Here is a 5,378-nt window from a genome sequence, read left to right as displayed (position 1 = left end):
TGTTCAGAATACAGACTATTTGTGAGGCAGACATGATGCTGGTACCTAATAAAGATGGAATTTCTTCTTCCTCCTCCTCCTTTTCCTCCTCTTCCTCCTCCTTCTTCTCCTTCTTCTTTCTCCTTCTTCTCCTTCTCCTTCTCCTTCTTCTTGAACCTTGAATTGGGAGTTTGCTGGCAGTGTTTAGTTTTGCAAGGTTGAGAGAGCTCTCAGACTATTTGGAACAGATAGATTCCTTTGTTTTTTGGAAAATTACCAGGATTGGCCCTAAAGCAAGTACCCACCCATTGTCCTCGGTGATTTCAATGAAGTCACCATAAATCTGAATGATGTTGCAGATTAAGATGCCAAGTATCCTGCCCAATGATGTAAGTGGGTATCTTCAGCCAGAACCAGGCCCAGAGCACATGCGTAGAGGGGAATCTAGTGCAGGACCACTGGTATCTAAGCGATATCCCAAGAGGGAATAACATCAACCTTTTGGAATGTATTTTCAACTATTTGAGTTTGTTCACAACTTTCTTGATACACATTTAAAAAAAAAAGTTTTAGAGAATATTTTATATTTTACATATAATATTTTATAGTATTCCAGTAAATGCATGCCAGATATATCTAACATAAATAAAAGTTTCATGAAGTAATACTTATCCTTATTGCACGTAATGCTGATATTTCTATATATTCTGTGTCATTGTTTTTAATGTTGGTCATGTCCCATTGGATTCATGTTAAGACCTGTTAATGAGTCACAATTTACAGTCTGGAAAACATCGAACTATTGTGACTGCTTTTCTGGGGCCAGGAGTCGATCTGTGAAACCCGAGGGATCCGGGGCTGTCAACTCTGAGGTGCAGGGACCTATAGTGATGACAGTAGTTGACTTTAAAACTTTCAAAATAGACTGTGAGATATTAGAGTTGTGCCAGTTAGTTTCATCTTTGACTTTGGGGGCCCCTGGCGTGGCCAGTGGACATTCTCGTCTGGAGTCCACCCACCACTGCTTCTGTCCTCTATATCTCAGTCAATAATCAAAGCTTTGCTAATTTGCATGCAGAATGTCAAAAATGGGCTTTTTGTGGTGGAAAGCGATGTCCTGCTGAGAAGCAAAAAAATTTCAGAAATAGGATCTAATTTTTAGTGAAATTAAATATATCCTTTGTCAAATATATCTCAAGTTCTGAAAGTTCCTCTTTAAAAAAAGAATACTGATTATAATGAACATATTTCTAAGACTACTCTAAGAAAGTATTTTTTTTTACTTTTTTTTATTTAGAAAATTAAATTTAACAGTGTGACAATGATGAACAGGATATAAAGAGGGAAAATATAAGGTGATTGAGAAAGTATTTTTTTAATCTGTGGACTGGCTAAGACAGCTCTTCCCTTGTACAATTAGGGTGTCTGAATCCAGAGAGCATGGCAGCCAATAACCCTAGGGAGGCTGGGTCGTTGCTAAAAGTCTCTATATGCACCACCAGCGTGTGGCCCTTGATGTGAGATGTCCTTAACTAATAGTGACTGCAAGAGTGACAGGATCCTGCCTCTGCAGTCTTGGCTTTTGTCCCCAGTGAACAGAAGTTCATTAGACCATCCAAAAGGCCAGACAGAGGGGCTGTGACTTCATCAAACTTCCAGAATAGATGGCATGAGCTGTTTTGTGCCTGCTGGCCAGTGAATATATGTTTAGCACATGTCTACTGCTGTGGCAGAATTTAGTCTGAAGCTTGCTTTCATTATAATGCGGTAGCGAAGTTAAGTAGGAATGTCAAACCATCACCCACCTCAAACTTCTTCTAGTGTTATCTTAAGAAACAACAACCCTGGCATGCTTTCGCTCTCGGCCTTTCCCTGCCCCCTCTTCCTGCCCCTCCAGGCACGCTACCTTTGCCTGTCTCTCTCCTAAGCTCTGAGGGCCCTTCTTTTGCTTCTGTAACTTGTTTTAGTAGCCCAGCTGCCTCACTGCTACTACCTCTGCAACTTTCCCAGCAACTTTCTCTTATAATTTGAGTTCTTGGGTGCACTCTCTCTCCTGAGAGCATGGCAGCACCTTCCCCTTCTCCCTTCTATTTCTCCCCACAGGCATGCATCTCCTAAACTCTAAGGGACCCCACGAGACTTGCAACCAGGGGAGCAATGGGCAATGGCAGCTCATCCGGGCAAACCCCTTGAACGTGTCCCCAAGGCCCCTCCCACTTTCTCCAGCTCTCCAGTGAGCTGACAGCAGGGAGCCTTGGCTCACTTCTTTCCCGTGTTTCTAGAGAGCCCAAGCAGCCCAGCCTTGGCTCTCTCCTGTTGTTTCTTCTCTCCTAAGCCTTTCCTTGTTTCACTGTCCCCAGCTTTAATACACATACTCTCAAAATAAAAAACAACAATACTAATAAATAGAATTCTTTGCTCTGAATTCTTTCTTTGCCGAACTCAAGAACCAAGGTCTAATTTCGCTACCAGTGCCGCCAGTAACACCACCAGCTCATTCTCAGTCACGGGGTTTTGGCGATTGATCCCGCCTCCACTCTGCAGTTGCTTCCAGCAGAGATGCTTTCTTTGCTGCTGGACACGAGCGAAGTTAAGTAGCCCTGGGAGTCTCTGGCAGCCACATTGCAACCACAGGGCAGAGAGCTCTGAGGAGAAGATCTAACGCTGCTTGTAGTACAATTTCCTTTTCCATTTTGAGTTTCTCAGAGCTCTTGACAGAGCCAAGAAATGCAGAGAAACAAACTGGGAACTAGTCACAGCCAGTTGATATAGGATCAACTTCTCCCTGATGCAGATAAATACCCAAATCTTCTGTTACGTGAACCAATTAATTTTTCTTATTTGTTCATCTGAATTAGTTTCCTGTTACTTGCTATATAAAAAGTGGTAATATAATCACTACTGTAAAAACAAAACTAGAACCCTAACAATGTGATTACCAGGTGATTAAATCCAGTTCAGAGGTCCTTTCTGCACTTACAAAAATCTATGTGGGCGCTGGAGAAGCAGTTCATTTCAGGGGTGCATGGCTGACAAATGCAACCAGTAGAACAGATATGTAGAGACGTGAGTTTACTCCTGACACTCAGAATTCATTGGTGAGGAAAACCCAGCAGAGGAAGGGTCTTCAAAGGATGGGGACTTGGGGTCATTTTACTCTAGATCATAAAAGGAAATACAACCTGATTTGGTAATCAGAGAAGCTGGTAGGTCCTGGAAATCCATAAGTCACATTTGGAATCACAGTACATAACAAGAAGGATTTTGTTGATGTTTCATGCTATCTAAAGGTTGGTATTGCTGACCTGTGGTGGCACAGTGGATAAAGCATCGACCTGGAAATGCTGAGGTCGCCGGTTCGAAACCCTGGGCTTACCTGGTCAAGGCACATATGGGAGTTGATGCTTCCAGCTCCTCCCCCCTTCTCTCTCTCCGTCTCTCCTCTCTCCTCTCTCTCTCTCTCTCTCCTTTCTAAAAAAAAATGAATAAATAAAAAAATAAAATAAATTTAAAAAATAAATAAATAAAGGTTGGTATTTTAGTTATGAAGTTCACTTTCTCAGGATAATATTGTGGCAGAAAAAAATGGCAGGACTCCACTTGGGTCTAAGACACATCCACTGCTGAGTTTCAGTCCTTCCTGATGAGTCAGACAAAGGAACAGGCCGTACCTGAATTACTACAAGGAAGGGGCTTTCTGAACTATGGGGCTACTTGGAGGAAGCTAGGAAACAAGGTGTGACAAGTGTCTGAGAGGCAGGGATGAGATGGTGGGTTTGGGATCTGCCTTGGACAGCACTCCCTGGCCCTGAACCAGGTCTGCTCTCTCTGGGCGGCGGGCAGAATCAGAAGGAAACTTGAGGATATCGCTCCCAGTGCCCTGGACCTGGGGGATTAAGAGTAACCAGATGGGGAGAGGGGTCGTCTCTTTGTTGCTGTACGGGTCCAACACAGAGAAGATTCAGGGCAGTGCGGAATCCGGGCTGGCATCCTGTGTGTCACGTGGCGAGCAAGGCCCTGGCGTCAGTGACAGTCCTGAGGTATAACCACCGAGAGACTGTTCAGTTGGTGGACATTGACAATGTAAGCCAGAGAAACAGCTTGGTATCAGTATACAGTTGGGGCAAAAGCCAAAACTTTTCGGTCATTACCTGCACTGAGCTCCATTAGACCTATTTATGTGGGTAAGGGTTAAGGACCTATGTATGCAGGCAAGGATTTAACTTGGATTAAATTTGGGAATCTCATTAGAATTGTAGTGACTCTGGGTTCTCCTTCAAAAACAGAGCCTATGAGCATCTGCGGAGACATGTGGACCATGTGCCCCTCGGCCACTGCTGCCCTTGCGCTGCAGTCACCTTGTTCTTCAAACCTCAGGTGAGACTTGGCCACCCAGGATACAGCTCCAGGCACCTGGAACCCCCAGCTGGCTGCTCACTCTCAGCCTGCAGGTCTAGCGTGGGTGGGCATGGTGTCCCTATGACCATAGTAGGCTGGTGGTCCAGCTCTGGCCAGAAGTACTGTCTAGTGGTGGTTAGTGGGGGCGGTGGGGGCAAGCCGGCACTCACCATCCAGTTTATCCAGCCCTGTTTTGTAACAGATTATGATCCAGTCATCGAGGATTCCTATACAAAGTAGTGCATGACAGATGACAGGGCAGCCAGGCTAGATATTCTAGATCTAGCCAGACAAGAGAGGTTTGGAGCTCTGATAGAAGTGTATGAGAACTGGCGAGGGTTTCCTTTTGGCCTTTTTCGTCATAGATAGAGGCAGTTTTGAAGAAATCTGTATGTTTCAAAAATAGATTCTCAGAGTAAAGGATCGTGATGAGTTTCCAATGATTTTAACTGGTAACAAAGCAGACCTGGATCATCAGAGACTGGTAACACAGGAGCAAGGGCAACAGTTAGCAGGACAACTGAAGGCAACTTACATGGAGGCATCAGCAAAGATTAGCATGAATGTAGATCAAGCTTTCCATGAATTTGTCCAGGCTGTGAGGAAATTTCAAGAGCAAGAATATTCTCATTCACTAGAACCAACAGAAAAAGAACAAGTCAAGAGAGGCTGCCATGTGTCATATTCTAAGAATCCCTTGAGTTTTAGCTACTAACTGCCAGGAAAAGCCCTCGCCTTCTCCTTTCCTTACGGCTTATGCCAGGTTGGTACCTTTCTAGCCTTACACAAATGACCCCTGTGGCAGCCTTAGACTAAGAAACTGTCTAATGCTTTCCATGAAGCTAATCCTATGGCCATTTCAATACAGATTTAAAGGAAACACTGAGGCTGCTTCAAAGATTATCTCATTATTTTAAAACATACATCTGTGTACACAGACACATTCTTTTTGAAGGGCTCACATTGTAATTGGGACAAATCATATTTGGAACCTAAGCTGT

At 44.0% G+C, this 5,378-nt stretch overlaps 1 pseudogene; it reads left to right on the top strand.

The window, feature by feature from the left end:
- Positions 1-4,458: 4,458 nt before the first annotated feature.
- On the top strand, positions 4,459-5,092 carry LOC136322186 (ras-related protein R-Ras2 pseudogene; annotated as a pseudogene).
- Positions 5,093-5,378: the final 286 nt, after the last annotated feature.

The sequence above is a fragment of the Saccopteryx bilineata genome, chromosome 2 (genome assembly GCF_036850765.1).
Source record: "Saccopteryx bilineata isolate mSacBil1 chromosome 2, mSacBil1_pri_phased_curated, whole genome shotgun sequence".
Lineage (NCBI taxonomy): Eukaryota > Metazoa > Chordata > Mammalia > Chiroptera > Emballonuridae > Saccopteryx > Saccopteryx bilineata.
The sequence above is the reverse complement of the archived record's forward strand: the minus strand, read 5'-3'. Positions and strand labels throughout refer to the sequence as shown.